Source organism: Delphinus delphis, chromosome 5 (assembly GCF_949987515.2).
Source record: "Delphinus delphis chromosome 5, mDelDel1.2, whole genome shotgun sequence".
Taxonomy (NCBI): domain Eukaryota; kingdom Metazoa; phylum Chordata; class Mammalia; order Artiodactyla; family Delphinidae; genus Delphinus; species Delphinus delphis.
In genome coordinates, this window is record NC_082687.1 from 68,082,207 (window position 1) to 68,094,628 (window position 12,422).

The 12,422-nt window shown below is 38.4% G+C and overlaps 1 protein-coding gene across 8 annotated transcripts in view; it reads left to right on the forward strand.

Moving 5' to 3' along the window:
- Nucleotides 1–12,422, forward strand: part of FRYL (FRY like transcription coactivator) — a 244,255-nt gene that overhangs the window by 77,135 nt on the left and 154,698 nt on the right. The window contains exon 1 of one of the 8 annotated variants that reach the window (XM_060012590.1): nt 5,363–5,575. The exons of the other annotated variants lie outside the window; for them this stretch is intronic. The gene's annotated coding sequence lies outside the window, so the exon portion shown is untranslated. Of the gene's footprint in view, nt 1–5,362; nt 5,576–12,422 lie in introns of those variants that run through there. 8 annotated transcript variants of the gene reach the window in all.

Genomic DNA, 12,422 nt, shown 5'->3' on the forward strand with positions numbered 1-12,422 from the left:
GGGACCCAGGTTTGAGCCCTGGTCGGGGAGGATCCCACATGCCATGGAGCAACTAAGCCCGTGGACCAGAACTACTGAGCCTGCGCTCTAGAGCCCGTGAGACACAGCTACTGAGCCTGTGTGCCACAACTACTGAGGCCCGCGTGCCACAACTACTGAAGCATGTGTGCCTAGAGCCCGTGCTCCACAAGAGAAGCCACCGCAATGAGAAGCCTGCACACCGCAATGAAGAGTAGCCCCCGCTCACCTAGAGAAAGCCATGCGCAGCAACGAAGATGAAACATCTGTGTTCATTTTTATCTTTGTTCCTCTGTATGTTACTTATCATTTATCATTTTCTTCAACTGCTTTTGAGATTTTTCTCTTTGTCGTTGGTTTTCAGCAGTTTGCGTATGGTATGCCTTGGCATATTCCAACATAGATTAGACTATTTGATGTTGTTCCAAAGGTCTCTGAGGCTTTGTGCATTTTTTTCCCTTTGTTTTATCATCTGGACTTCACTTTGGAGAGTTACTATTTCCATTTCTCCAAGTTTACTGGTCTTTTCTTCCACAGAATCTAATCTTTTCTTGGTCCCACCCATTGAATTTATTGTTTTAGGTGTTTTATCTCTCAAAGTTCTGTTTGAGTCTATTTTTAGATCTTCTATTTTCTCCTCATAGAAAGGAAGCTTATTAGAGACTCAGATCCCAGGATTTTTATTGGGGCTGATGACATGGCACATACCCAGTTTTAGACTCCCTGAAGGGAAAGCAGTTGTTCAGCGTAAGCTATATTGTTTGTACCAGCAATTTAGTCATGGTGAGCCACTCTTATCATGGGAATGGTGGGCTCCTCTTAAAATTTAAGTTCTTGGATGCTAGCCAAGGGCAATATTGTAAGCAGGCCTTTCAAAGACTATCAGTCAAGCCTGCTAGGTTAACTCTTTTGTATAGTGTGAGAGTTGTCTCTTCTGTTTTATTTAATCATTTGTTTATATAAGTATAGACTCAGTGGCTATTTATCTTATACTTTGGGTTGTATTCCAAAACTACATTGTTTATTTTGTTGCTCAGAGTGTTAGCTTTTGGCTGTTGGCAGCTCTATCACTTGGCTCCCATATCCCTTTGACATACCCACATTATTTTGTGTTTTGAGCCCTTTCTCACTTTCTGGCCCTACAAGATGTTCCAGGCTTATCTTGTGTGTTCCATGCTCTAGCCCTAGAATCAGTCATTTCTCCAAGGAGCTCTGCTTTCTTTTTGTAATGAAGTTTTAAAATGTTAAATCAAATTCATGGTAGAAAATTTGGGAAATAGAGAAAGAAGAAAGTAGAATTAAGTGCACTAAAAAGTAAATGTTGGGGCTTCCCTGGTGGCGCAGTGGTTGAGAATCCGCCTGCCGATGCAGGGGACACGGGTTCGTGCCCCGGTCTGGGAGGATCCCACATGCTGCGGAGCGGCTGGGCCCGTGAGCCATGGCCGCTGAGCCTGCGCGTCCGGAGCCTGTGCTCCACAACAGGAGAGGCCACAACAGTGAGAGGCCCGCGTACCGCAAAAAAAAAAAAAAAAAAAAAGAAAAAGTATGCGTATATGTGATTGTACAAAAAAAAAAAAGTAAATGTTAACTACTGTTACAATTATAGATGATTATTGTTAATTTTTTGTTGTATTATTTAATACAACAAAACAGAATAGGAAGTGATTTTTACAGCCTTTTCTGTTTTTTCTTTTTTGCATTTCGTGTGTGGTGTTAATACCTAACTGACCTGAGAGCATCTTTCCTTCCATACCTAGAACTTTCCAATCTCTTTTCTAAACTCCAGAAGAGATGAGGACTTTCTGAAGAGGCTGAAATATGTGGGGACTGTGAAAGGCTCTAGGAGTGATAGGGTATTTGATATTTTATGTAGAAAAATTTGCCAAGTTTCTATTTTTTCCATAATATGGTTGTTTGGATACCAGTTTAATAATTTCTAGATATTTTAAAAGGTGTTAATATAAGGAATGATCCTTTATATTTGTACTCTTCCTAAGAATGTTAATAATTGAAGACTTTTATTTCCTTTTGGGTTGTTGGAACATTAAATTCTATTAGATTATATTGTATGATATAGTCAGTTAAATCCAAACTTCATTTTTTATTAAAGAGCATTTTGTTTGGATCCATTTAGAACATATCTAAATGGCAATATTTTTGTAGGATTTACTGAGAAGTTTTCCTGGTACACGTTCTCTTGGTTTACTAGGATGTACCTCTATCGATCCTCTACTTAGAAATGTAAAGCAAGTAACCAATTCCATGAATCCTTAAAATGCCAGTGAAAAGGGCATAGAAATAAATGGAAATTGATTAAAAGAAAGAAGGACACCTACTTTCTAATTCCCTGGGGGCAAGAGGACTGGCACCGTCATCTTTTGTACCCAGTGCTTCACAGTATCTGGCCCATGCCAGGAGGACCTCAGCAAAGGCTCATAATATTGAAACTGTGTATTTCTTTAAAATGTTCTAAATCTTATCGTTTTGAAAGCATTCTTCAGTATTACAGTCTGAAAGGTGGAGAGGAGTTGTTGAAGGAAATTATACAAAGTAGATTTTTCTGCTTTGCCCAGGATATGCCATCGAGAAATGATTTGTGCTGCTATCTTTTTATGGTGATGAGACAAAAAAGTATATATGAATGATGCAACTTGGAGAATTCTGAATTTATAGAAAGAATAAAGTAGAAGACTGACTGACATTTTGACTGGCTTTTTGTTAAGCTTGCAAGAGCTTTAGGCTATGTGTTTGTTTCTGTGATTAATTGCTAGGTTAAGCATAGAGAGATCACTTGAAGAATGATAGGAGTATTATTATTTGTGTAATTTAAAAATTTGCTTATTATTTGTGTAATTTAAAAATTTGCTTAGTAGTTGAGGGATTGAGAAAGCATTTGGAATACAGTGGGACTCTGACCCAGTCTTCTAAAAGAATTGTTGGGTGCGTATATAGTTCTCCTAGTTACTACTTCAGCGATTTGGGTGATGAATGTTTGGCAAGGCTTAGAAAGGAGATACTTAATCCATTAATGTTTGTTAGTTGTGATTAAGAGTTGGAATAATAATGCTATTTGTTTTATTTTTTACATTTCAGGATAAAGCTCAGAACCCAGGCTCTGCCCACATGGGCCTGTTGAATTATTCTCCGTATAAGTAGAAAACGCAATTTTCACTCACCCTGTGTCTACAAGGAAGTCCTAGTGTAAATGGAACTTCCAAGATAAGCCCTGAAATTAATTTTTATGTATCTATGTCTCCAAGAAACTATTGATTTGCTTTGGCTGTATATACATAGTAACAGACTCATTAGGTATAAGAGAGACTTCAGGTTCTGATTTAGTCTTTTAGATCCATGTACACAAAACTTCAGAAGAAAATCCTTTTTTAAGGTTGTGAGAAAATCACCTATTATTTAAGCCCCATCCCTTAAAAAAAGTACCCTACTCTGACATTCTGTATGACAGTTGGTTTTGCTTGTTATAGTTTATAAAGGTTTACTAAGAATGAACCCTGGTTACTTTGGTGGGACATTATAGTCAGATAGTATTAAGTAGTTTTCAAGATTTGTGTGAGACTGAAAGTCTTATTAGCTCAGTAGGGGTAGAAAAACTATGGTAAAATGTCTGTGTGTGCCTTTTAACTTGTCTGCTTGCTGACGTGGTTCGGTTCTGAGTCTTGGCATTTACTGGTGTAGTGTCTTTGGGTCTAGATCAGTTTATTCCCTGAATCTGTTAACAGCTGTTTGATGAAAAGAGGATTGTATTGTCAAATCACTTTGGGGGAATAATTTAACTAAAAAGAGAAATTGAACTGGTTTGTGTATAACCGAGAGCCTTTTGTTTGTTGACATATGTCGTTAATGTACAAGAATGGATGTAGTAGGCAGTGTTTTTGGACTGTGGAATACCCTTTATTCATGGAACTCCATGAGGCATTTGTGTTCCATTAGGCCAGAGGAAACCCTGCTCTTACCTGATCCTGAGATGTCTCTGATCAAGATGTGGCCAAACAACAGTATTGTGGTATTGGAGTCCTGCCTGGTTAGCCTTTGTGGCCCTGGTTTAAATTTAGATTTTGGACCTGTTCAGGGGTAGGAATGGCCACAGACTTATTCCAGAGTTCCTGGACTACTCTGAAGAAAAATACAAGCTTTAAATGACACTCTCAATACTACTATTACCACTGAATGTGTCTTAATGAATATGATTATCCATTGGTGTATGGTACTTGTGCACAGAAGGATATTCTTTTAGCTTTTAATACAGCGCCTAGCCATTTGGCTATGATTAGTCTATTCAGTTATGACTTTGATCACTGAATTTACTTATTTCTTGTGGTATTTAAAGGATAAAAAATATAGGTGGATCAATACAAATGTATTGCCACATATGGAAAAACACCCCCCCCCACTGACCTTCAAAGTCACAGTAAACTAATTGTGAGGTCAAGACATTTTTCTTCAGATATTAACATAAAATATTGTTTGATTTTAGAATTTTTCTACTTTTTGAAGAGCAGTACAGGCTTTCAATAGTGTCAGTTTTCCATTTTAAAATATCTTTTATAGGATAAAGTTTTTAAAACGTGCATTTTATTTGGCCAGAGGATTTCTCGCTATTCATTGATATCTGACTATAAGATTTTCAGGGGAATTACGTGCTATGTTAAGAATAGAAGACCCTACGTTTTAAAATAATCCCATTATTTAAATAGAGTTCTCGCTTTTGAATAAGTTGCCTGTAGCAGAGGAAACTTTGTCCTGAGCTGAGCAGTTTTAGAGGCTGATGGAAGCTCAGCCACGGTGTTCATTACATCATCCTTTGATTCCATTAGCCAGCGTTCTCTCCGGTGGGTTAAGTGAGGCAGTGGACTCTGCATCATCATAAGCGCGCTGAGAAAGTCACGGCTTACTGCCTGGGCGTGTAGAGGAGTGGAGAGAATTTACTACTAAAATCACCCAGAGAACACTGGTTGGAGTGGGATAAATACCACTGATGTTTTTTTGGTGGGGGAGGGGGTCAGCTATTACAGGAAGAGCCTTAAAGATCTTATGCTAGATCCAAATTCATTTCTTATTTCGAAGGCTCTCAGCTAATGAGAAAAGTTGGCATCCAAGGGCAGAGCTCTACCCTTGTCTGTTTACTAGCAGTAGTGACTACACTGAAAGTAGCGTCAAAACTGATAACAGGGACATAAACAGAGCCGATGATTGCGGCCACGTGTATATCTACAGCAGGAAAGGTGAGGGTGTCCTTCAGGGCACTCGTGATGAACTTGTAAGCTTTTATTCAGCTGGATAGTTCATCTGCATTCAGCAGCGTTTCCACTATAGTTGTGCGTCACTGCGAGACTGCATGGTAATGAAGCCGAGGCACTGTGGGCCAAAACTCCGCTGCCTGTGAGAGCAGAAGGGACAGCAGCTCGGAGAGAGATCAACAAATCCATTGCTGCTGCTACTAATGCTGTTGCAGCCAGTTGGGACACACTGTTGAGTCTACAGGATTCTGTGTATTTTGAAATTAGCATAAAGTCCTTGTTAAAGTCCTGGAGCAGCAGCTGTAAGTATATTTGCCTAAACAGGAGAAATGCTGAGGTATGATCATTGCCATTCCTTGCATGCTAATTCCTTAGCCCAATTCAAATAGAATTAAAGCTGTTGAAAATAACATGAAGAATACTTTCTTGAATAGTAATCAGTAAGATAGATAGAAAAACCTAGATATGCACACACTGGGCAGACGTAGTATGGGTAGTTAAATATTCTTTGACCAGCCTTGGCTTTTCTTGTTAATTTGTGTCATTCTGGCAAAGTTTCTCTCCACTGGTCAAAAAGGGGGAAAATGACAAATAGACTCTGATCTCTGTCTGCAGGGTTATCGAATACCAGTACTCTTCCATAGTTCTGTTAGCACAAAATGTTTGAAGCAACATCAGCTATCTTAAGGCATCAGATAGTGTAATATAATGATCGTAATTTTCCCCTAGTCCTATAATTGAAGTTACATTGAATAATTTTCATATGTAGTGAATTTTCTGACAAAGAGCATTCAGGATGATGTACTTGTATTTCAGAGTTCACAGTTAAGTCATTACAACTAATATCATTGAGCTCTTATTTTATTAACTCCTTTCCTAATATGTGGATTTGGCAGAACCACTGATTTTGTTCAGTCTTCCCAGTGATTTCCAATGACACTTTTCTCTGAAGCTCTCAAAACACTTCTGGAAATTATTTCTCACCATAATTTTTCTATTCTTTTCTTTCCTTTTTCTGTGAAAATTACCTTAATAAAATGATACCAGACTAATGAAGTAAGCAAGCAAAGATTCTGCTATAATGTCTGTTTTGCCCACAGAAAATTGAAGTATAGAAAAACTGTGACTTTTCCAAGGTCATATGGTGGCAAAGAACTGGAATTAGAACCCAGTTGTTCTTGCTCCCAACTGTGTTGCCGCTGCCTGAGCAAACTAATGAATAAAATATGAGAGACTAAATTTAACTTTTTCCTGCTAACTCTCTAACCAAAATATTTGATGTAGTTTTGTTTTGTAATCAAATAATATAAAAGAGCAAATGTTGATATGGGGGGGAACCTCTTAAAACTTTATAGAATATAATTTGAAGAGATTTGTATTATGCCAAGTATACTGCATTTACAATCTCTGTTTTTTTATTTTTGATTTGTAAGTAATGCTTCCATATGGAGATATTGTTGTGCCAGATGGCAGAAAATTATCTTCGTATGAGGAAAGTTTCTAAGTGAATATACATAGTTAAAATAGTGGGAGAATTATAATCACTGACTAATTTAAATTAAATATTTTTACTACTTAAAAGGATACTATAGAATATATTTTTACTAAAATAAACTAGACTCTGGTTTCTAATCATATTTTTTTCCCTTTCCCTCTTCTTCTCCCTCCTTCCCCCATCCTCACCATGTACTTTTTTAAAAATAGAAAGACGGTTTTATAGTGAGAATGAAGCTATAAATGGGTTCTTATAGAGGAACAGTGTATCAGCTTATATCACAGCAGCTTGTCCTGTAAAAACTTAGTTTGTTTAGATGCTTGTGAACTCTGTGGTTACTTTGTTTGGTGACCATTTAAACATTTCTACATGTCATTGCCTGAACCCTGTAACCAGCCACAGCCAAATCTCATGTAATCATGTTCCCTGCATCCAAGAGTGAACCCAAAACCGATGTTTGTAAAGCCTTTGTTGTTAGCTGTTAGTGAAATAATGATTCAGTTTGTGGGTATCCCATCACCCTTGGGCATTCATAGTATAAACCTCTTGAAGATGTTTTTATAGTTATAAAGCAGTTGGTTAATATTGAAAAGAAGTGACAAGTCTCACTGTTCAGTAAGGCCCTAACCACGTCTGCCCTAGTCCTGGGAAGTGGGAGAATGTTTTTATTTCACCAGCATCTCTGGATGTCTTTTTTTTTTTTTCCTTCACCTAGCCTTATTGTATTTAAAAAGAGAGACAGAATACTTTTTTTTTTTTTTTTTTGCGGTACACCGGCCTCTCACTGTTGTGGCCTCTCCCGTTGCGGAGCACAGGCTCCGGACGCACAGGTTCAGTGGCCATGGCTCATGGGCCCAGCCGCTCCACGGCATGTGGGATCTTCCCAGACCAGGGCACGAACCCGTGTCCCCTGCATCGGCAGGCGGACCCTCAACCACTGCACCACCAGGGAAGCCCTAGAATACTTTTAAGACCCTAGAAAAGGACTGGTTATCTGTCTCTTCCTAGGGATGTTTTCATGATACCAACACTTGAATCAGCCAACGTTTATTGAACATATACTGTTCTGTAACAAATAGGTGTGATGTTTGATCATAAGGAACTTCTAGTTTACTCAGAGAGAGGGAATATACATGAAAAGTTCACAATAAGGCAGTTAAGTGGAGTATGCGTTATGACTTACCAAATTTCTGGTATACACAACAGGCAGAGGGAGTACAGGGATGGAAGGAATCATATTGAACCACAGGGGATGGAGAAGACTTACTTAGCAGGAAAGGAGTTCATTGGAGTTTAGTTTTGAATGATAGGATGCTCCCCGTGGTGGTAGGCAGTACAGCCATCCACATTCTCCCTTGAGCCAGAAACCAGGGGTGAGTGAACATCCCTGTCTCAGGCCTCATTCACCAAGACTTGTCATTCTACCTTCTAAAGCGTCCTTACTCTCTCCTGCCTTCTGCTTCACAGCCACTTAACCTGCCTTAGTTCAGCCCTCTGCCTTCAGTATCACCTGGGTTATTGCCATTGCTTCTTTTTTGTCCTCTCTGCGTCTTTCCCATTGCTGCCAAGGGTTCCTGCTAAATGCCTGCTCCTAGAGTCTCTCCCCTCCTTACTTCACAGTCTTCCTGTCCCCTGTGTGATGAAGCTTTTCGTCATCTAGCCCCTGCTCACCTTGTCAGTCTCCTCTCTTGCCATACTCATCCAATTCCTGGAGCATGCTATGCCTTCATATTTGCAGCTGCCTTTGCGTAGAATTCACCTCTTACCCCTCACCCCTTTGTCTGCTTCACAGTGAATTCTTATTCATGTTTGAAGACCCTCCCTTTCTTGAGTCAGCCAGATACTAAATGCTTCCCCAGGTCTGTTCTTCACTTTAACATTACCGTATCATTACACTTGGCACGCTATTCATGTCTTCCTCTGCTACTTGAGTATAAGCTCCTAGAGGGCATAGGTTGATTGTGGTTTTGTTCTTCTTTGTATACTTAATGCTTAGTTGGCTTCTGGTAAATGTGCAGGCAACTAAGATAAAGCTTAGGGCTGCAGTCATTTTTGTTGGAATGGATTAATAATAGGAAAGAAGGCAGGAGGATAAATATACGAGCCCTCTTAGACTATGTAATTATTATTATCTTACTGATGTTTCTCAGGGGAACAGTTCCTGAAGCAGGAATGCATAAAAGGATACCTCAGTGATTAAAAAAATAATAATAACATTTTACGATATTCGATTTAGTGAATTGGGAAAAACTGAGAAAAACTTGATTTATTAATAGCTTTTAGGGAGAAAACAGAAATGGAAAGTAATTTTTCCATTAAATAAGTTATATATTTCAAATATTGCCCCTATCCAAAGAAAAAAGGAAAAAGAGACAAAAATCTGATTTTTGTTATTGAAAACAACTTAATAGCAGTGTATATTATATTTCTTTATCGTTAAATGTGATAATGTTTCATGTTTATAAGATACGTTTGCCATGATTTGTATTAATGTTCAATGCTACATTTTATATTAATTGCTAGAGGCCCTCTGGTTTCAAGGCCTGCTTAGCCGGCAGAATGTTGGTACAGTGCTGCTGAAGTTTGATTATAGTTGAGCTTATTTCTTTCAGTAACAACAATGAAGTGACATTCATATGGCCTAAATTCAGGATTTTGTCTTTGTGCCAACAGTTTTAGGCATTACTTCTTTTAAAAACTGAATCAGGAACATTCTGTTAAACCAGCTGTGTAGTGAAGACGTTATCATTTTAAAGATTGGCTTAGTTCCCTAAAATTGATAAGACAAGGCAAGATTCAGTACGGAGATCTATCTAGTCATTTATCTGCAATGCTTTAAGGTCACAGATGCATTTATTATCAATATACTTACCTTTCATAAATATATTAATTTATAGAATTTATTTTGCATATGCGATTTTATGAGAGCTAGTGTTTCAAAGAATTCAGTTTTTGTCACAGAAGAAATAAATTGACTTATTTTAACCACAGTTTTAGAAATTAAAATGTGAATAAGATATAGTGTGTTAAGAAATTAAATTTGCATAATTTACTTGAATTTTTGCACAGTGAAAAAAATTCATAAACAGAGTTTTTAATGCTCAGATGTTTTTCCTGGATTGCAAAAATAGTAAAAGCCAAATCCTAAAAGCACAATTATGCAATCATCTAATTTCAGTTAAAATCTGTGTTATTTGCTTAAAATAATACGTACTATTTTTTGAAGTACTTATGGGTCTGGTATTGTGTTAAGTACATATTGTAAATGTGCGTGTGTGTGTGTGTGTGTGTGTGTGTATATGTGTATGTACAATCACATATACACATACTTTTTTTTTTTTTTTTGCGGTGCGCGGGCCTCTCACTGTTGTGGCATCTCCCGCTGCGGAGCACAGGCTCCGGGCGCGCAGGCTCAGCGGCCATGGCTCACAGGCCTAGCTGCTCCGCGGCATGTGGGATCTTCCCGGACCGGGGCATGAACCTGTGTCCGCTGCATGGGCAGGCAGACTCTCAACCACTGCGCCACCAGGGAAGCCCTACACATACTTTTATTAAATCTCGTGTTATCCTGAAAATCTGAGGGAAACTATTATTATTGCTGCTTTTAAAAAAATAACAGCTTTATTGTGATATAATTCACACACCATAAAATTCATCCTTTTAAAGTGTGTGATTCAGTAGTTTTTAGTGTATTCAGAGTTGTACAATGATCACCACTTTCTAATTGTTGAATATTTTTATCACACCAAAAGGAAACCTCATACCTATAATCTAACTTCTGTTTCTGTGGATTTGCCTCTTCTGGACATTTCATATATGTGGAATCATACTATAGGTGTTCTTTTGTGACTGTCTTCTTTCACTTACCACATTTCCAAGGTTATTCCATTTGTAGCATATATTGGGACTTCATTACTTTTCGTGGCTGAGTAATATTCCATTGTATGAATATACCACATTTTGTTTATCCATTCATCAGTTGATAAATTGCCATTTTTATAGTAGAGTAAAAGAGGGCTCAGATAAGTTAAAGTGCACAAAGAAAACCCCCCCAAATAAATCAAATACACATGCACAGACTTAGACTTTTTATCCACCTAACTTCTTTTAATCCTTCATATTTCAATTTAAAGATTTCCCTGATCTAGTGAGACTTTAGCAATATGTGAAGGAAGAAATAGTTAACAATTTCGGGGAACGTGTGGGTGGGCAGAAGAGGTATGATGTGCTGGGGGGTGGGAGGAAATATGACCAGTTTGGCTGGAGCAGAGAGGTATGGGGCCAGTAATGGGAATGAGGTTGGCAGGGGCCAGACCACGTGGAATCTTGAAGACTGTCTTGTAGATTTTGGTCTTAAACGTAAAACACATGGGAAGTCATTGATGGCTTTTGTGACAGTGGTTGGGATGATTTCATCAGACTTCCATTTTTCATGGGATGGGGACAGAAAAGGGGGAAGAGAGAGGGGTGCAGCATGTATAGGGAGATGCATTAGGTTGCTATTACAGTAGACCAGATGTGAGATGAAGGCGGAACAAATGTTATTTCTTTAGCGAACACGTATGTAATGCCTACCACATGGGTGGGTGGGTGCTCTTCTAAATGCTTTACAAAATACTAACTCAATTATGGATATGGGGACTATTTAAGACTAGGAACAATAGGTCTTGGGGTAGATATGGGAGGTAAAGGAGATTTTTAACTAGGCTTTTATAAAATGAATTTGGTAGGGTAATTTATGTTCTCATTGACATTAACTTCAGAGATGTATCCATTGGTCACAGTGAAAAAGAATGACCTACTGCTTAGTGCCCAGATACCCTCTCATTCCTCAGAAAAATCTGTTTGCTTTAAAAAATGAAGCCTAGATAAGGCAGCCAACTCCGTGTGCTGTTAAGGGAACAGTTGAAGTCTGTGATGGTCCCTGAGTTTGGAGTTCCGAGCTGCAGATAGCATTGAGTTTAGGAATCATGAGCCTGCTTTCTCCAATTTTATTTTAAATGTTCTGACTCCTTAAGCTAGGTTTACTTCATTTGACAAAAGACAGATTTTATCTTCAAGTCTAAACATTTTGTGTTGTGAGAAGTGCAGCTGATTATCTAACTCATTAAGTATTTGGTTTCATGATTTGTTTTAAATTTGATACATAATCTAATAATTAGATAGGAAATTTGAAATCAGGAAACTGCGACACAGATGGTCACAGTATTCCTAGGTGTCTGAGAGTATTCAAAAAGGTCAGTGTAATATGTATGGTAAGTTTCAGACCCACTATTCCATAAATCCTGATGTCACAACCTTTTCCTGTTTGTACCTTCTGTTGTAGTCATGTGTAGACTCAGTCTTACATCAGATCCTGGGTCCAATCCTATGCTAAGATGGGACGTTGGTTTGGGAGAGCCCTAGCTCGCTAGTCTAGACAGCTCAGCATCAGCCTAACCTCACTATGAGTTTTGGCTTGGTTTTATTCATCAGTTCCAATGTCTGGGCTGCTACCCATTCTTGTGTCAAAGGCTCCACCTCTATTAATGGTACTTCTTCCTTCCTGAGCCTTGCCTTGTCAAAATCTTTGGTTTTCCATTTCTTCCAAATATGAGACCCTGCTTTGCCCTTCAAGAGAATGAAGTTCTTACCCGAAAACAAAAGTAAAACTG